Source organism: Papio anubis, chromosome 17, assembly GCF_008728515.1.
Source record: "Papio anubis isolate 15944 chromosome 17, Panubis1.0, whole genome shotgun sequence".
Classification (NCBI taxonomy): domain Eukaryota; kingdom Metazoa; phylum Chordata; class Mammalia; order Primates; family Cercopithecidae; genus Papio; species Papio anubis.
The window spans coordinates 43095041-43115735 of NC_044992.1; the positions used below are offsets into that span (position 1 = coordinate 43095041).

At 42.0% G+C, this 20695-nt stretch overlaps 1 protein-coding gene across 3 annotated transcripts in view; it reads left to right on the forward strand.

Annotated features, from left to right (window-relative positions):
- The first annotated feature begins 512 nt into the window (after nucleotides 1-512).
- SPOP (speckle type BTB/POZ protein) overlaps nucleotides 513-20695 on the forward strand; it is an 82649-nt gene continuing 62466 nt past the window's right edge. The window contains exon 1 of one of the 3 annotated variants that reach the window (XM_003912711.2): nucleotides 513-818. The gene's annotated coding sequence lies outside the window, so the exon portion shown is untranslated. The remainder of the gene's footprint in view (nucleotides 819-20695) is intronic. The other 2 variants (XM_021928983.1, XM_003912712.3) reach the window with 2 other exon arrangements.

Sequence of the window (20695 nt, forward strand, 5' to 3'; positions counted from 1 at the left end):
CCAGGCTGGTCTCGAACTCCTGACCTGTGATCCACCCACCTCGGCCTCCCAAAGTGCTGGGATTACAGGCGTGAGCCACCATGCCTGGCCAGCTTCCTTTTAGTTAGGTCACCTATATCTCCTACCTTCCCCTGAAAGGATAGTCCTTGTTTTTGTTTCTAAGTGCTAAATTTTGAAAGTTACCTAAAAGGGTCTCTAGCATCATCATAAAGTCCAAAAAATATTTTACTGACAGGGCTGGCTTTTAAAAAATGAGTTAATACATATAAAAGTGGTTGGTACTCCATAAACTGCTTGCAGACCTAAATCGCTGTTGTGAAATGCCTTTAATTGTTACGCTGCCCACTCCCACCCTTGGCTTGCTACGCCTCTATTTGGTCCTCGCACCTCGGCGCGGCCTCCCAAGCCCCGCACGCGACCCCCTCCAAGTTCCCGCCTCTTTTTACTCAGGCCCCTCCTTCCACTCATATCCCCGGGCCCTGGCTTGGCCCCGAGACGCATGCGCACTAGGGAAGGTAGGCGGAGTCTTAAGGACGAGGGAGGAGGAGCAGGGAAACCCAGGGAGGGGAGGGGAAGAGAAGGGAGTAAAGGGGAGGAGGCCGCGCGGGGTGGGGCCCGGCGGTACGCGCTGGCTGCGTCGACGTGCTGACGCCATGACGCCCCGGCCGGTGTGTGTCGGTGTGTGTGTGTGTGTGAGTGTGCGCGCTCCGAGTGTGTGTGTATTTGTGTATCGGCGGTCCCGCAGGTCCCGGATGTTGCGGACAGTATGAGGCGAGCGCAGGGGGACGGGGACCAGCAGCTGTCGCCGCCGCTCTCAGGTGAGTGGGGGGAGGAGAGTCGAGGGAGGGGGTTGTCCTGTCGGAGTGGGGGGGCACCTCCCTGAAGAGGTGACTGACCCCCACTGCCCCCCCCACCCCCCGCCACACACATATACTCTCCTCAGTCCCATTTCCTACACCCGGATTACGTGGCCTGCGAATGCCAAAGCCGAATCAGCCGTCCCTTCTCCCTATCTCAAGCATTCAGGAGACACAAACGCGCCCCCTGCCTTCAGCCCCCCCCCATCATTTCCCAGCCCCATCCCCCTTGCCAAATAGTGAGCTGTCGCCTGCGGCGAGATGGGTGACTGCGCATGCGCGAGTGTGAACGAGCTCGGGGTGCTTCTTAGCTGCCCCCGGGGCGCATGCGCATCGTGGTGTTGCAGGGACCTGCGGGATAAAGAGCCGGTGGAGCACGAGTCCGCCTTCTTCCCAGGCTGTGGGCTAGACTTGCTGCCAGATAATGAGCCTGTTGCTCCTGCCCAAAAGGGAGAATTTAAATTATGTGAAAGACTTACGGACAAAGCACTATTCTCATCTGGTGTTGCCCTAGAGACTCCCAGGCTACAAACGCCTCCCAGAGCCAGCGTGTCCCACACTGACCCTTCTTTTGAAACTGTCACTGCGTCTTCTAGTTGTAGGATTACTTTTCCATTCCTATACTCCATCGTCGTGCTTGTACCTTTTAGTACCAGTTTACCCTAAATTTAGGAGTAGGTGCTCCATTCCATCACTTGTCCTGGCAGGGGATTTTGGAAGCTTTGCTAAAGAAGACTAAGGGTCATAAAAGAAACTAAGTGAGGCATTTCATTTTAGTAAAATTCTTGATTCGCAGAACTAGATAAGACAGATAAAGGGCACACTCAGTATAAAGCTTAGGGTCCTAACTATAAATCAAGACATCAGGAATCTCACCTACCAGCCCTCTTACTTTGTGTGACCTATGTGTCTTTTTATTTGGTCAAAGATCTTCCTTAGCACTTTTAATTTTATCTATACCTTATTGGTGCTCTGTGACGTGAAAACAAAGGCAATCTGAAACTGTTGGTGGACAATAACTTATTCAGTGGAGGTTTTAAGTAATGTGATGTTTCTTTCACTTTGGCAGATAACAAAAAGAAATGTAAATAACGAACTCTGAAGAACAATAGTATTTCAGTGATCTAGGACCTGGGTTTTCAGTTGGCGATTATATGTGACCCTGTTTTGGGATACTTTGCTGCTGCTTACCTCTGCCATCAAAACAGAGAGAAGAAAAGATAAGCTCTTAATAGCAAAAGGTTTTCTAGATAACATTGAAATGAATAGCTAAATTGTTGTGGGGAGGGGAGTGCGAAAGGAGGGGCATTTTTTTGTGTTTTTCAGTTCTCCTTGCCAATCCTAGTCTCCTAGCTGGATAACTGGGAAGGGACCTTACTTTCAATTCTCTTTAGTTTGTATTCTTTGATGTTCTTCTCTCAAGGCTTTTTTGGCTGCCACTGTTAACTCCAAAACCGCTTGTTCTTGGGCCTTAAAGTATATGTATTTTTCACTTCCCCTTTTAACCCTGGCCCTTACAGGGTTCAGCTGTCTTTTGTGCTGTTTCCTGTTGCCATGGTTACAGTTAGAACCAAGAGATGACACACAGGGAGCAGAGGAATTTGGGGTGCATGTATCTTTCTGGGAAAGAGCTGGAAACTCATCTTTTTTTCCTTTTTTCCTATTTTTCCTAAGGAGTAGAAGTTATTGTAAGACTACCCCACACTTAGGGTTGGGGCAGTTGGTATCCATTTGGTACTTTATTTTAGAGCTGTTCATAGTAGCTAATTTGGTATTTGGAGATGTTTACTGTTCCCTATGTCCATACTTAGGATAGGATAGATTCTGGTAATATCTAGAAGTGAAACTATTGTAGTAAGTGTCCATCTTTCTTCTCAGTAGGTTTCAGCCATTAGGATGCTTCAATTTTTTCTTTTTTCCTCTTTTTTTTTTTTTTTTTTTTTTTGAGATGAAGTCTTGCTCTGTCACCCAGGCTGGAGTGCAGTGGTGTGATCTCGGCTCACTGCAACCTTCGCCTCCTGGGTTCAAGTGATTCTCCTGTCTCAGCCTCCCGAGTAGCTGGGATTACAGATGAGTGCCACCATGCCTGGCTAATTTTTGTACTTTTTGTAGAGACAAGGTTTTGCCATGTTGCCAAGCTGGTCTCAAACTCCTGACCTCAAGTGATCCACCCCCGCCTTGGCCTCCCAAAGTGTTGGGATTACAGGTGCGAGCCACCGCGCCGGGCCTGATTTTTTCTAGAAACATTTTGTCTAGTTGAATTCACCGAAGCCTCATTTAAAATTTTGATGGCATGTAATGCTTTTAGATTAAGATGAATGTTGTTAAATAATTCGTACTGGTGCAGAGCCTTTTTAAAAAAATCACTCTTTAAAATGGGTAACACATGTACATACATATGAAACAAAATTCAAAAGGTACACAGAGAGTGAAGTCTTTCTTTTCTTACCATCCTCTTTATCCATGAGTTCCCTTTCCCAAAGGCAGCAATCTTGTTTATTCATCCAGAGACAGTATATCCTTTTACAAGCATATACACCTATATATTCTTCACATTTTTTGTTTTTGTTTGTTTTACGCAATAAGACATTATGCTTATTCTGCACTTCGCTTTTCTCTATTTATCTTGGGGATCATTCCATGTAGTAAATACAGTCCCTCTTCCTTTTTGAAAGATGGCAGATAATTCCATTGTGTAGATGTACCATCATTCAGCCAACACTTATTGGACATTTAGGTTGTTTCCAGTGATACAGTTAATTCCTTGTATGTACTTATTATGTGTACATGAGTGTCTGTTGGTTTAAATTCCTAGTGGACGCGCTGGATCAATGGGTGTGCATTTGTAATATTGTTAGATATTACTAAATGTTTTCCACAGAGGTTGTATGAATTTATATTCCTGCCAGCAGTGTGAGTCTGCCTGTTTTCTCACCAACACTATTATCAAAATTTTTGATATTTGTGCTGTCTTTTATCTAAGATTTTAAAGTTCATTATGTAGTTTGTTAAGCTTCACTGCACTGAAGAGTTGTGTATAAATACCTCACTGTTTTGCAGATTGGGGAGGGGTCATGGAGGATTTTGTTTGAAAAATAATGTCATGAGAATAAAGTCATATGTCTGGATAATAGCAAATCCATGACAATGCTAGGAAGACATAAAAAACCTATATTCCAATTTCTTCCTTTAACTCCTAGATGCTAGTTTCTCTGTAATTCTGTAAGCCTGTAAATGATTTATGATCTCCTTTTGATAACTGTGACTTTAAATTGTTTATCCAAATGAACTGCTGTTATTCTGGTGAGAAATTGAAAAGCTAATCTAGTTAGTTGAGGTCTGCCTTCTTGGTACAGAATACTGGTACTAGCATTTTTTAAGTCTGCTGATTGCAGAATACTTCACTATGAGCTTCATAGAAGTAGAAAAGAATTAAATATGTGCTTGAAGAGAGTTTACAGTCTTGTTGGAAAACCTAGAAGAAATTAATAACTTTCTGGACACATGTAGTCTACCAAGATTGAACCATGAAGAAATAGAAAACCTGAACTGATCAATAATAGTGAGTATCAAGATGGAAGCAGTAATAAAAAGTCTCCCATCAAAGAAAAAGCCCAGGACCTGACAGCTTCATCGCTGAATTCTGCCAAACATTTAAAGAAGAACTAATACCAGTTCTACTCAAACTATTCTAAAAAGTTGAAGAGAAGGGAATACTTCTTAAACTCATTCTGAGGCCGGCCTTACCCTGATGCCAAAACCAAAGATGTAATCTTTTTATTTATTTATTTATTATTTATTATTATCTTTTTTGAGACCGAGTTTCGCTCTTGTTGCCCAGACTGGAGTACGGTGGCGCAATCTTGACTCACCGCAACCTCCGCCTCCCTGGTTCAAGCTATTCTCCTGCCTCAGACTTCCTGAGTAGCTGGGATTACAGGCATGCAACACCATGCCTGGCTAATTTTGTATTTTTAGTAGAGACAGGATTTCTCGATGTTGGTCAGGCTGGTCTCGAACTCCCGACCTCAGATGGTCCGCCTGCCTCAGCCTCCCAAAGTGCTGGGATTACAAGCCTGAGCCACCACGCCTGGCCCAAAGACATAATCTTGTTGTAAAGCCACACCTACTGAATATAGGAAATAATAAGAACAATTAGAAAACAAAACTGTAACACTAATACACTATGTTCCATGCTGAGAGGACCTTGTGAAGACATGATTAAAGGTTAAAGGAGAGTTCATTTGGGAGGCCTTCCTGGAGGAAGTACATTTGGAGCCCCTTTTTTTTTTTCTATAATGGTTTAAGTGAAAAATTTTAGACATACAGAAAAATGGAAAGAATAGTACAGTTAACATCTTTATATCCATCACTTAGATTCAACAGTTGTTCACATTTTGCTATATTTACTTTATGTATGTGCACATATATTTAAATGTATACATTTTTGTATTGCACACATCATGACACTTTACCCTAAAATACTTTAGATGTATCTCCTTAAAGCTTATAATACTTGTCACAGTTAAGGCAATTAACAGTAATTCTCTAATACCATCTAATATCCAATTCATGTTCAGATTTGCTCAGTTGTCTTGAAGATGACACTTCTTTTTTTCCTCCAAACATGTCTCTTTAGTCTCTTTAAATCGAGAACAGTTTAGAAGCCACATGATACTGTTTTTTTTTTTTCCGAGATGAAGTTTCCCTGTCGCCTAGGCTGGAGTGCAGTGGCACGATCTTGGCTCACAGCAACCTTTGCCTCCAGGGTTCAAGCGATCCTCCTGCCTCAGCCTCCTGAGGAGCTGGGATTACAGGTGCCCACCACCACGTGGACCTGGCTAATTTTTGTATTTTTGGTAGACACGGGGTGTCACCATGTTGGCCAGGCCAGTCTCAAACTCCTGAATTCAAGTGATCCGCCTGCCTCAGCCTCCCAAAGTGCTGGGATTACAAGTGTGAGCCACCATGCCTGGCCTCATGATACTGGTTTTTAAAGAGTCTGAGCTGTTTGTCTTGTAGAATGTATCACTTCTGGAATTTTCTGGTTATTTCCTCATAGTTTCATAAACAGATATTGAGCTCTACAGGTCTGATTAGATTATCGTTAAACATTTTTGATGAGACTACTTTGTATGTGTTTCTCTGCTCCTCGCTGCATCATAGGAGGAGAAACATGATGTCATACTGTCCCACTATTAATGATGCTGAGTTTGTTTGATCATTTAAAGTGATAAATACCAGACTCCTTTGTTGTAAAGATATTTTTCCCCCTTTGTAATTAGTACGTTATCTGTGGAGTGGTGCTACTTTGGCATTGTACTATTACTCTTCTCCAGCAACATTTCACCTCATGATGATGATCTTTGCGTAAATCAGGTAATTCATTGGTTTTTGGAAATAGTGATTTTTCTGATTCTGTCATTTCTTTTACACTGATTAGCTTTCAATCTTCTGTAAGGATTTTCCTCACCGGTTGGGAATAAATTATAATTCTTTTTTGTTTTTTGTTTTTTTTGAGATGGAGTCTCAACAAAATTGAAATTGTGTGTTGAAATTGTGTGTTTCTTGCTCTGTCTCCCAGGCTGGAGTGCAGTGGAGTGATCATGGCTCACTGCAACCTCTGCCTCCTGGGTTCAAGTGATTCTTGTGCCTCAGCTTCCCAATTAGCTGGGATTACAGGTGCCTGCCACCACACTCAGCTAATTTTTTGTATTTTTAGTAGAGACAAGGTTTCACCGTGTTGGCCAGGATGGTCCTAATCTCCTGACCTTGTGATCCGCCTGTCTTTCCCTCCGAAAGTGCTGAGATTACAGGTGTGAGTCACCACGCCCAGCCAATTTTTGTAGTTTTAATAGAAATGGGGTTTCACCATATTGGCCAGGCTGGCCCTGAACTCCTGACCTCAAGTGATCCTCCCGCCTCTGCTTCCCAAAGTCTTGAGATTACCGGCATGAGCCACCGTGCCTGGCATAAATTATAATTCCTACTAAAAAATTGAGATAAATTCTTAATTTTTTTCCTTTAACACTTTTCTGAGTAAGGAAATGGTACACTATCATCTCTAATGGTGGTAAATGAGTTTTTCACTCTCATTGTTTTAGTGTCATGGATTTTAGTTTATTCTATGTTTTACCAACATTTACATTCTTTTTGATGCTCACACTGTTCTGTATTTGGCCTGTGGGAGCCCTTTAAGCTTGGGCTATGAGTGCTTCCTTGCTTTTTGTCACAAGCAGTTCCTAGCTCACTTTGTATTTTTCCTTTCCTAGATGCAGAACCCTTACCCTTACCTTTATGTATATGACATTTTCTTCCCTTTCAGTAAATTATGAGGTTGGTGCAAAAGTAATTGCGGTTTTGTCATTAATGGTACAAACCGCAATTACTTTTGCACCAACCTAATAGGTTATTTGTCTACCATATGCAGCTTCTGGAACCAAATTCTAAAAACTAAAGGTGCTTTAATTTTAACCCGATGTACTTAGTGTTTGACTCACTTCTGTGTCACTGGCATTGCTGGATTCTGGATGTTAGAACTCGCAGCTTCCCTGACTTGAATATTCTTCGTGAAAGGCAGTATCTGAAGAGAGCATTGACCACCCCCTTGTCCCCGCCTCTCATGAGCAAACTGGTTTTTTTCTAAGATGAAAGGCACACAGAATAAAATTTAGAGGTTGAAATTGTGTGTTTCTAAGCTTTGGGATGTGGCGGTTTTATTATTATATAAAAACATCTGTGCGTCTATGCCCAAGTATGTCTTCCCTTTTCCTCATCTCTACACAGAGTGTTATGTAAGATTATGCTGTAATCGCATTTTTTAAATTATCACTAGATTTTCATCATAAAAAAGAAGTGAGGCAAATTGTTCTTAATTAGGGAAAAATTTCAGATAGGCCGTAAACTCTGATATCTAGCTGTCTTAACTCAGGGTCTGGAACAGTGCCAAATCCTGTGGCTTTCTGTTATGTACTGTAGACTCAGGAGGAAAGTCAGGGCAGCCACAATGTTTTCTGAAAATTCATCACACTAATAAAGGTTAATACAAATGAAAGATACAGCAGAACTGCATTCTAAAGTGGGTTTCGGGGTAGACTAATTCCTGTCTTAGCAAAAAATGTTTTGTTAGACTTCTACAGTGTAGTGGTGTTTGAGTAATCTTACTGATTTCAGGTTACTCAAAGCCAGACAATAACAGTATTCTGATATTTATCTGAAATTCATATTTCAGTTGCTTTTTACCATTTTGTCATATTTATAAGGTTATTCTCAACCTGGTTTCATAACAATACTGGTCCCAAATTAAATCCTGCTTGTATATTCAGGGAAGCACACCTGTTTCTTGTGTTTGTTTTCAGGCATAGTGAATCTCTCTGAAAGGCTATTCTGACACATTTGCCAATAAGACCTAGTAGCTGCTTTTATTTTTGTTTTTGAAAAGCTCCCATTACAGGAAAAAGAAATTCTAAAGTACACATTCTTGAGGAAATGCTTAGGCTGTCATTCTTCCAACTATGGTCATGTTTTAATAGAACTGTCAAGGAGTTGCCTAGGTACTCTATGACAGAGCTGGTCATGCAGCTTTGGGAGAGCTGGATATAAACCTTAGGGAATTAACCATTCAGACAGCAACACGTTCTTTTTTTTTTTTTTTTTTTTTGAGACAGAGTCTCGCTGTGTCATCCAGGCTGGAGTGCAGTGGCGCAATCTCGGCTCACTACAAGCTCCGCCTCCTGGGTTCACGCCATTCTCCTGCCTTAGCCTCCCAAGTAGCTGGGACTACAGGCGCCCGCCACCTTGCCCGGCTAGTTTTTTTGTAGTTTTTAGTAGAGACGGGGTTTCACTGTGTTGGCCAGGATGGTCTCGATCTCCTGACCTCGTGATCTACCCGTCTTGGCCTCCCAAAGTGCTGGGATTACAGGCTTAAGCCACCGCGCCCGGCCAGCAACACCTTCTTGATCATGAAGACCTTTATTCCTGACTTTTGATTTTCTGAAAAGCTGTTAGTGTAAATCTCCTTGCCATGTCAGTAGTTCTTTGAAAACCTCTAATCTCCCCTATCTATATATCTATTTATTTGTAACAGGAAAAATGTATGTGTGATCATTCATCTCCTCAAACTGAGATTTATGTATTCCTTTACTTGATATTTGGAAACAGATAACCGTGTAGAAATTTGCTGTAAATAAAAATGACAGTTTTTCGGTGAACATCTTTTATGCTGTCTTAATTTTTTTTTTTTTTTTGAGACGGAGTCTTGCTCTGTCACTAGGCTGGAGTACAGTGGCGTTATCATGGCTCACTGCAACCTCCGCCTCCCGTGTCCAAGCGATTCTCCTGCTTAAGCATCCCAAGTAGCTAGGACTACAGGCACACACCACCATGTCTAGCTAATTTTTGTATTTTTAGTAGAGACGGGGTTTCACCATGTTGGCCGGGATGGTCTCGATCTCCTGACCTAGTGATCCGCCCGCCTCAGCCTCCCAAAGTGCTGGGATTACAGTTGTGACCCACTGCGCCTGGCCTTAATTTTTTAATTATAAAAGATCTTAGACTGGGCGTGGTGTCTCACGCCTGTAATCCCAGGACTTTGGGAGGCTGAGACGGGCAGATCACCTGAGGTCAGGAGTTCGAGACCAGCCTGGCCAACATAGTGAAACTAAACATAGTCTCTACTAAAAATGCAAAAATTATCCAGGCGTGGTGGTGGGCACCTGTAGTCCCAGCTACTTGAGAGACTGAGGCAGGAGAATCACTTGAACCCGGGAGGAGGCGGAGGTTGCAGTGAGCTGAGATTGTGCCACTGCATTCCAACCTGGGCGACAGAGCAAGACTCATCTCAAAATCTCAAAAAAAAAAACCAAAACATATATGTAAATATATATGTGTATATATGTAAATATATGGGTGTATATATATATCTTAAACATATAGAAAATATAAAGAATAATACCATGCATATACTTATCACCCAGCTTTATAAAATCTTAACATTTTATTATATTTACCCCCAGATACTTTTTCTAGTAAATAGCACATTAATGAAATAGCAAAGCCTTAGTGTATTCCTATTCTCTTCTTCCCTCCCTCCTTAGAGGTAACACCTATCCTGAATTTGGTGTTTATTATGTTCTAACTGTGCTGTAATCCAATATGTACTATATACTCCAATCTATACCATTCTTTACCTTAATATTTTTGCTTAGTATGGTTTTTTGAGATTTACTTATGTTGATACATGTAACTTGAGTTCATTTTAACTGCTGTTTAGTATTTGGTTGTATGAATATCTGTACTACCATTTATCCGTTTCCTGTTTAATAAACATAAGGTATTTCCAGTTTTTTATTATTATACATAATAAACAATCTCTTATTTTTATTGTGGTAAAAAACTTAATGTTAAATTTACCACCTTGGCCAGGCGCGGTGGCTCAAGCCTGTAATCCTAGCACTTTGGGAGGCCGAGGCGGGCGGATCACGAGGTCAGGAGATCGAGACCATCCTGGCTAACACGGTGAAACCCCGTCTCCACTAAAAAATACAAAAAACTAGCTGAGCAAGGTGGCCGGCGCCTGTAGTCCCAGCTACTCGGGAGGCTGAGGCAGGAGAATGGCGTGAACCCGGGAGGCGGAGCTTGCAGTGAGCTGAGATCCGGCCACTGCACTCTAGCCTGGGTGACAGAGCGAGACTCCGTCTCAAAAAAAAAATAAATAAAATAAATAAATAAATAAATTTACCACCTTAACCATTTTAAGTATACAGTTAGTAGTGTTTAGTATAGTCACATTGTTGTGCAACAGATCTCTAGAACTCTTTCGTCTTGCAGTACGGAAACTCTGTACTCATTAAACAACTTCTTGTTTCCTCCCTCCCCCAGGCTCTGGGAACCCCCCTTTTACTTTCCGTCTCTAGGAATTTCACTACTCTCGTGTAAGTGTAAGTGGAATCATACAGAGTTTGTCTATTTTGTGACTGGCTTGTTTCACTTAGCCCAGTGTCCCCAAGGTTCATCCATGTTGTGGCATGTGCTAGGATTTCCTTTCTTTTAAGGCTGAATAATATTCCATTCCAGGTTTTGCTTATCGCTTTATCTGTTGATAGACATTTGTGTTGTTTTTACCTTTTGGCTATTGGGAGTAATGCTGATACGAACATGAGTATACAAACATCTTTTCAAGACCCTGCTTTCAGTTCTCTTGGGTATATGCCCAGAAGTGGAATTGTGGATCATGTAATTCTATTTCTGATTTTTTGAGGAAACTTCATACTGTTTTCCATAGTGGCTGAACCATTTTATATTGCCACCAGCAGTTCACAAAGGTGCCAACCTCTCTGCAGCCTAACACTTTTTCTTTTTCTTCTCTTCTTTTCTTTTCTTTTTTCTTTCTGTTTTTGAGATGGAGTCTTACTCTGTCGCCCAGGCTGGAACGCAGTGGTGTGATCTCGGCGCACTATAGCCTCCACCTCCTGGGTTCAAGCGATTCTCCTGCCTCAGCCTCCCAAGTAACTGAGATTACAGGCGTGCGCCACCATGCCCAGCTAATTTTTGTATTTTAGTAGAGACGGAGTTTTACCATGTTGACCAGGCTGGTCTCGAACTCCTTACCTCAAGTGATCCGCCTGCCTCGGCCTCCCAAAGTGCTGCAGGCGTGAGCCACCACACCCGGTTTTTTTTGTTTGTTTGTTTGTTTGTTTGTTTGTTTTTAAAGGCTTTGGATATCCCTTTTAGGGCAATATTTATTTTGTTAAAAAAAATTTTTTTTTTTTTGGTAATAGTAGCCATTCTAATGGGTGTGTTTTAATTTGGTTGTTTTTGTTTTTGTTTTTAGACAGCGTTTTGCTCTTGTTACCTAGGCTAAAATGCAATGACATGATTTCGGCTCATTGCAACCTCTGCCTCCCAGGTTCAAGCGATTCTCCTGCCTCAGTGTCCCGAGTAGCTGGGATTACAGGCTTGTGCCACCATGCCCGGCTAATTTTTGTATTTTTAGTAGAGATGGTGTTTCACTATGTTGGCCAGGCTAGTCTCGAACTCCTGACCTTAGGTTATCCACCCACCTTGGCCTCTGAAAGTACTGGGATTATAGGCATGAGCCAGCACGCCCAGCCCTTTAATTTGTTTTTTTTTTTTTTTTGAGACGGAGTCTCGCTCTGTCGCCCAGGCTGGAGTGCAGTGGCGCGATCTCGGCTCACTGCAAGCTCCGCCTCCCGGGTTCACGCCATTCTCCCGCCTCAGCCTCCCGAGTAGCTGGGACTACAGGCGCCACCACGCCCGGCTAGTTTTTTGTATTTTTAGTAGAGACGGGGTTTCACCATGTTAGCCAGGATGGTCTCGATCTCCTGACCTCGTGATCCACCCGCCTCGGCCTCCCAAAGTGCTGGGATTACAGGCTTGCGCCACCGCGCCCGGCCTTAATTTGTTTTTAAACTTAATTTTATCTTTTATCAAACTGAGTTTTAGATTTTTTTTTTTTTTTTTTTTATGGAGTCTTATTCTGTTGCCCAGACTGGAGTGCAGTAGTGCCATCTTGGCTCAGTGCCACCTCTGCCTGCCAGGTTCAATGATTCTCCTGCCTCAGCCTCTCAAGTAGCTGGGATTACAGGTGGCCCGGCTAGTTTTTGTATTATTAGTAGAGACGTGGTTTTACATTGTTGTCCAGGCTGGACTCAAACTCCTGACCTCAAGTGATCCGCCTGCCTCGGCCTTTCAGAATACTGGGATTACAGACGTGAGCCACTGTGCCCGGCCTTGAGTTTTAGATTTTCATGCAATCAGATTTATTATATTGTTCCTATATGGGTGTGTGTGTGTGTGTGTGTGTGTGTGTGTGTATGTGTGTCTTCATGAAGGAATCCTCCCCTATATGGAGGTAATGGTTTCATCTTATCTTCTAAAAGTTGTTAAAGTGTGCTTTTTACCTTTAGGTCTCTAATCCACCTGGAATTTATTTTGATGTTTCGTGTGAAGTACAGATCATATTTTTTTTTTCATAAAGATAACCCTGAAGTATGGATCCAGTTTTCTTTCCATAAGGATAGTCTAGTGGCCGAGCATCCTTTATTGAATAGTCCATCTGTTCCCTACAACTTCATAATGCCACTAATATGTTTCCATATATATGAGAGTTTGTATCTGTATTTTTCTCTATTCCATACCGTTGGTCTGTTGGCCTATCTTGTACTGGTACTGCAGTGCCTTAATTCTCATAGGTTTATAATAATTGTTTATATTTGATAGGGCAAGTCTCACTCCCTTGTTCTTTATTTTTCAGGCTTTCTGTCATATTGGTATTTTTTATTTATTTGTTTATTTTTTTTTGAGACAGAGTCTCGCCCTGTCGCCCAGGCTGGAGTGTAGTGGCTCTATCTCGGCTCACTGCAGCCTCTGCCTCCTGTGTTCAGGCAATTCTCCTGCCTCAGCTTCCTGAGTAGCTGGGACTAGAGGTGCGCACCACCATGCCAGGCTAATTTTTATTAATTTATTAGAGATGGGGTTTCAGCATGTTGGCCAGGCTGGTCTTGAACTCCTAACCTCAGGTGATCCACCTGCCTCAGTCTCCTAGAGTGCTGAGATTACAGGCATAAGCCATCGCGCCTGGCCAAATTGGTGTGTGTATATGTGTATGTGTGTGTGTGTGTGTGTCTGTATTTTTTTTTCTTTTTGAGACGAAGTCTTGCTGTCGCCAGGCTGGAGTGCAGTGGCACCATCTCGGCTCACTGCAAGCTCCGCCTCCTGGGTTCACGCCATTCTCCTGCCTCAGCCTCCCCAGTAGCTGGGACTACAGGTGCCTGCCACCGCGCCTGGCTAATTTTTTTGTATTTTTAGTAGAGATGGGGTTTCACTGTGTTAGCCAGGATGGTCTCTATCTCCTGACCTTGTGATCTGCCCGCCTGGGCCTCCCAAAGTGCTGGGATTACAAGTATGAGCCACCGCACCCGGCCCCAAATTGATACATTTTAATGAAGCTATTTGTTGTCCAATATATATTCACATGATGTATAACGGACTTTTCCTAAAGAAGAGAAAAATTATACCTTCCTTACCTAGTAACTTATCACTTGTTTTGAATGAGCCTACAATTTCCATTCAACTTTTAGTTTTGTTGGAGTGATTTTATGTAGGGATATCTTCAAATGGAAGGGAACCTTATTGTAATTTGGTGTCTTGTATAAGGACTGGGTAAAAACATTGAAGTTTTATGGTGTCAAAGCTTCCTTGATCATAAGGAAATTAAACCTATTCAAACCAGTTCATATAAAAGAGTTTCCGATGTCACATGCAGGGTTGAAAAAAACATAAACTGGGGGAGATTTATCTGAAGGAAAAAGGAAATAGCTGTTGCAGAATCTAAGGAAAAGCTGAACAACCAAACCTCAGAAAAGGCTGGAACCAAAACAGTAGCGGGTTCTTCCGCAAGAGTTTGCGGACTCTAGTGTTCTGCTGTAAATAGGCTTTAGTCTCCGTGAGGCATAATTCAGATTCCTGGGGGAGATCTGATTTGGTCAGTTGAAAGGTTGATTTTCCCCTGGGCCAGATATCTGCCCCAGGTTCAACTCCAGTTGGGGGTGAGGAAGGGGAAGATTTTGGTACAAACAGAGCAGTTTTGGGAGTGGCTGGAATCAGAGGCATATCTTTCTTAGAACAGTGATTCTCACTTTTCTCAGGAGTTTTTACACTGGTAAAAATATTTGAGGACCCTAAAGAGCTTTTGTTTATGTGGGTTATATACGTTGATATTTACTATATTAGATATTAAAATGGAAGACATTTAAAAATATTTGTTACTTGCCGGGCACGGTGGCTCAAGCCTGTAATCCCAGCACTTTGGGAGGCCGAGACGGGCGGATCACGAGGTCAGGAGATCGAGACCATCCTGGCTAACACAGTGAAACCCCGTCTCTACTAAAAAATACAAAAAAACTAGCCGGGCGAGGTGGCGGGCACCTGTAGTCCCAGCTACTCGGGAGGCTAAGGCAGGAGAATGGTGTAAACCAGGGAGGTGGAGCTTGCAGTGAGCTGAGATCTGGCCGCTGCACTCCAGCCTGGGCGACAGAGCAAGATTCCTTCTCAAAAAAAAAAAAAAAATTGTTACTATAAAATAATAAACCTATCTCATTAACATACATAATATATTTTTATGAAAAAATAAGTTTTTGAAAAATTAGAAGTGGCTTTTTTACATTTTTGCAAATCTCTTAAATATCCAGCTTAATGGAAGGCAGCTAGATTTTCATATCTGCTTTTATTCAGTCTGATGTGATAATTTGTTTTGATTGAAGTACCTAAAGAAAATATGGCCTGAAAGAACATGTAGTTGGAAAAGGGAGAAGTATTTTACAGCCTTTTCAGACAATTGTGCATATTCTTTTCTGATACTACACCAAAACTTGACAAGTGTTAGTTTCTTATAAATTAAGTTGCAGTATGAAATCTGAAATCATATTGATGTTACTGTTACATTAAAATCCATTAATCTGACTTGCACTTGAATGGATCTTTTACCCATATGTGATTTTAGAATATCGTGCTGCAGTCTTTTGGGAAATACTTGTTAATTGAGTTAAGCAGATATTCTAAATGTTTAAACATTTTATAATACAATATCAAAAAAAACTATATTAGTTATTATCACCACCCATTTCATCAGCAAAGTCTGTAAGTGTTGGGAAGCTGTCAAGTAGCTACAAGTTTTCTACAATTCTAGGTTTTCACTAGAAACCTGGATTTTATCATTGGCAACAAATACTTGTTTTCCTCAAAGTGACAGACTCCATTTTCAAGAAAATGTCTGCTAAATATTCATGTCTAAATAACCAGTTTGTTCTTTGTTCCAAGTAAAAGTAGAGTTCCATGGAAAAAGCAGCTAGTTAACTCACAGCTCAGAGTCACAAGTGCTTTTCCTGGAGACAGCCCATTGTACTTGAGTATCTTGCGGAAGTGCTTTATGCATACTTCCCCGTTTTATTACAGACTATTTAAAAGACCTACACTCAAGGGTTTAGATTTAATTAATAATTTTTATTGCTTCATCAAGAACATTCTTAAGTGCAAGCAATTGTTTTTTAAAAAATCACCTATGTGTGATGGCAAAAGACAATGACTGTAGCACAGTTCGATGTCATTACTCATGCTGATGAGTAATTGTTCATGCCGATGAGTAATAGCTCATGCTAGCAGTGGTCCCTAACCTTTTTGGCCCCATGGACCGGTTTTGTGGAAGATAGTTTTTCCACGACCTGGTAGTTGGGATGGTTTTGGGATGAAACTGTTGCACCTCAGATCATCAGGTATTAGATAACTGATAAGGAGCGTGCAACCTAGATTCCTCCCATTTGCATTTCACAGTAGGGTTGAGGCTCCTATGAGAATCTAATGCCATGGCTGATCTGACAGGAGGCACAACTCAGGCAGTAATGCTTGCTCGCCCGTCCACCACTCACCTCCTGTGCGCCTGGTTCGTAACAAGCCATGGGTCGGTAAGGTCTGCAGCCCTGGGGTTGGGGACCCCTGTGCTAAGGCACCAGCAGTTTTACCCATTATTGCCTTTGTACTATCAGCACAAATATCAACATAATGAAAAAGGCAAACAGTTTCTTGGTATTGTTATGAAAATAATGTTGCCTTCACAGACCACTTGAAAGAGACCTCCAGGAATCTACTGGGACCACACTTTGAGAATCACAACCTTAAGAGAGGTTTTGGGTGGGGAAACAAAGGTCAATACTTGAAGCACAGGTGTTTCCTGATAGAATTTTACCGGATTGTAAGTGCAGTCACTTAGCATCACTGAACATAATGTCAACATGAATGGGACATTTTTAAAGATCATAAAAAGTTTCAAATTTCTTTTGAACGGAAATGTTTTTCTAAGAATTATCATTTACTTTTTTTTTTTGAGATGGAGTCTTGCTGTGTCACCAAGGCTGGAGTGCAGTGGCACAATCTCAGCTCACTGCAACCTCCGCCTCCAGGTTCAAGTGACTCACTTGCCTCAACCTCCCGAATAGCTGGGATTACAGGTGCCTGCCACGTGGTGGTGCCCAGCTAATTTTTGTATTTTTAGTAGAGATGGGGTTTCACCACGTCAGCCAGGCTGGTCTCGAACTCCTGACCTCAGGTGATCTGCCTGCCTGGGCCTCCCAAAGTGCTGGGATTACAGGCGTGAGCCACTGTGCCCGGCCTGGAATTATCATTTTCTAACAGCAGAGTTTATGGTGTTTGGATTTTCAGCCAGATGGTCTTTCAAGTATATGATAATCTTAGGGCAAACCATTTTAATGAAGCTTATGGAATTTGTCTCATGTAGTAGTACATACAGCTTAATGGTTTTTTTCAAACACTTCAATACATTTTGAAAATCTGTCACAATCTGAGCGGGGGCAAAAATCTGAGCTCTAAAAATTGCATTTGGGCAGGTCCTGCCTTTCTGGAAAAGGCATAGAAGAGAAAGTTTAGACTGAGAATCCTCCATTCTAGCTTTGTATCTTTTGGTCATTAAAGGGTCTCTCTAAAGAGGAAGAGACCTCCCTACCCACAATAATTTATTTATTTATTTATTTATTTTTTGAGATGGAGTTTCACTCTTGTTGCCCAGGATGGAGTGCACTGACATGATTTTGACTAACCGCAACCTCCGCCTTCCCTGTTCAAGTGATTCTCCTGCCTCGGCCTCCCAAGTAGCTGGGATTACAGGCATGCGCCACCATGCCCAGCTAATTTTGTAATTTTAGTAGAGACAGGGTTTCTTGATGTTAGTCAGGCTGGTCTTGAACTCCCGACTTCAGGTGATTCGCTTGCCTTGGCCTCCCAAACTCCTGGGATTACAGGCGTGAGCCACCGCGCTTGGGCTTAAATATGTTTTATGGTAGAGAAGGGAAGGGAATAGTGTTAACTGACTTTTCTTTTTAACAGATACCTGTTGAGTGACTATAAGCAAAAGCATAGAAGGTCAGGGAGGGGTATGTTCTGAAATGAGTGGGGGATTAAACCAGTATTATATCTTTGGTGCTTAGAAGAGGAAGAGATCTTTGGGGAAGCTGGGGTAAGACTCAGGACTGTCTTTGTGAAGGTTACATTTGAACTGAGCTTTGAAGGGTGGGTATTTTGAAGGTTGGAATTTCCATTGGCATAGATGGGGAAGGGAACTGAGGCAGAAGAAATGTCATGAGTGAAAATGTGGAGGTGGGGAAGTGCAGTGTTAGCATAGGGTGTGTACTAGAAATGATGAAGAGCATAGCGTGGCTGAAGCAGAAGATGGGATAATGGAGGATAAGACTGGAAAATAAATGGGCTCAGAGCATGGAAGGTTTTCGACTATGGCCAAGCAGTTTGGGTTTAATGTGGTAAAGCATGAGAGATTGAAAATTTTTGATTGAAGAAATAACATGATTAGGGTGTGCTTTCACAAATTTTGTTACTGATTTATTGACTATTTTTTTAGTAGCTACTCTGTGCCATATAAGTGAGGCAAAGTTTATATGATGGTGAGCCTCATAGAAAATCCCCTCTCACAGAATTTGTAGTCTAGAAAAGGAACTTCAACAAGCTGATGTAGTTATAAATTATTGTAAATGTAATGAAGGAAAGGAATAAATTATTATTATTATTATTATTATTTTGAGATGGAGTCTTGCTCTGTCTCCCAGGCTGGAGTGCAGTGGGGCAATCTCAGCTCCCCGCAAGCTCCACCTCCCGGGTTCACGCCATTCTCCTGCCTCTCAGCCTCCCGAGTAGCTGGGACTGCAGGCACCCACCACCATGGCCGGCTAATTTTTTTGAATTTTTTAGTAGAGATGGGGTTTCCCCGTTAGCTAGGATGGTCTCAATCTCCTGACCTCGTGATCCACCCACCTGTGCCTCCCAAAATGCTGGGATTACAGGCGTGAGCCACCGCACCTGGCCAGAATAAATTATTAAGGAAAATAATGGGGAGATTAGATTTAGTTGGAGGAGTCAGGGAAGGCCTTGCTGAGGCATTAAATATTAATTGGGTACCAACTGTGTGCCAGATGCTATTCTAGATGCTGCGGACAAAAACAGACAAAAATCCCTACTCTCATGGAGCTTATGTTCAGGTAGCAAACGATAAATAAAATATATGGTATATTGGAAAGTGATAAGTTTCAAGGAGAAAAATACAACCCGAAAAAGGGATAGATAGGGAATGTTGGGGTGGGAGTAGGTGTTGTGATTTTAGATAGAATGGCTAGGGAAGGCCTCACTAACACATCAAAGGTAATGCTTAAATAAATATCTGTAGAAGATGAAGGAGTGAACTAGCACTTTAGACAAAAGAAATAGCAAAAACCATAAGGTATGTATGTGCCTGCCATACTCAAGGAACCAGCAAGAAGACCAGAATGGCTGGAGTTAAGTTAACAAGAGAGAAAGTAGTAGAAATGAGGTCAGAGAGGTTGATGGAAGTCCAAATGTTGTAGAGCAGTGGTTCTCACTTTTAGCTGTTTGTTAGAATCACCTGGGGAACTTTTTCTACTGATGCCTGGGCTGCACCCATACCACTTAAATAAGAATCTGCAGGTGGGACTTAGTGACAGAAGAGATGGAGAGAAGTGGATGGATTTGAGAAGTATGTTAAAGAAAGAATTCATTTAATTATAGATTGAATGTGGGGGTTGAGGAAGAGGAAAGTGTCAAGAATGACTCCCAGGTTTCTGGCTGAAGCAACTGGATGGGTAGACGTGTCACTTACTGAGATGAGGGTGGGAGATAGGAATGGGAGGAGTAGGTGTGGAATTTGGAGGGAAGATCAGAAATCAGGAGTTCAATTTTAGACATGTTAAATTTGAGATGCGAATGAAGCTAAGTATAAATATGTTAAGTAGGCAGATATATGAGTGGAGCTTGAAATGAAATCAGAGCTTGAGGTAATACAGTTTTATATCATCCACTTATTGATGGTCTTGAAAGTATCTAAATAACATCATATAGGACAAACTTAATGGCGAAAGAACTGGAGATATGGAAACTAGCCTACTTTAGTAATCTGAACAAGAATTGGTGCTAATTTGAATCAGGATAGTGTCAGTGGCACTAGAAAAGCATAAGTAGGTTGGAGGTTTAAGGACTGAGGAGCCTGTGTGTAACAGAGGTGGACAATAGGCAAAGAATGAAAGATAACATTGAGATATAAAGCCTGGGTGAGTGATCTGTCCATTAGCAGATATGAAGCTGTCGGAGGGGCTGATTTGGGAAAAAAGGTAGTGCTTGGCTTTGGTTGTATTGATGTTTAGGAGAGGCTGCCTAGCAGGCAGGCGGTTGGGTCTATTGTACCAAGTTTTGGAAGAATAGATGAGGTTTCATTTACATAAAATTGATTCACCATGGGAGCAGCAACATTTATGAAAATAACATCCCCAGATGTATTCTGACCTGTTCAGATCTCTGCGATGTGGTCCTTGCCTGTTTCTTTTAGTGTTTTCCTTTGATGACCACGTTCAAGCTGTACTGTGTTTCTTTCTATTCTTCCAGTATACCCAGCTAGGTCCTCCTTTGGGCTTTTGCACTTTTTTTTTTCTCATTTTAACTCTTCTCTCCTTCTTGGTAGAGGGATAAGAGGGCTGAGAAAAATTCAGAAGTTGTTGTCTGGGAAGTGGAGAAAGTCCCAAGCAGATCTTTGCTAAGGTGTGGGAGCATGGATGAGCACATGAGGTAGAATGGCTGTGGGAGCCCTTGATGTTGACATTTGGTCAACACAAAGACACAGAGTACCATGTTGGTCTCAGTGTATCCCAGTAGTCAAATCTGTTGACCAGAGATGCTACAGCAGTGGTAGTTCTTCTCCGCTTGGTTGTCTGACGATGGTGGTGGTGATGCTC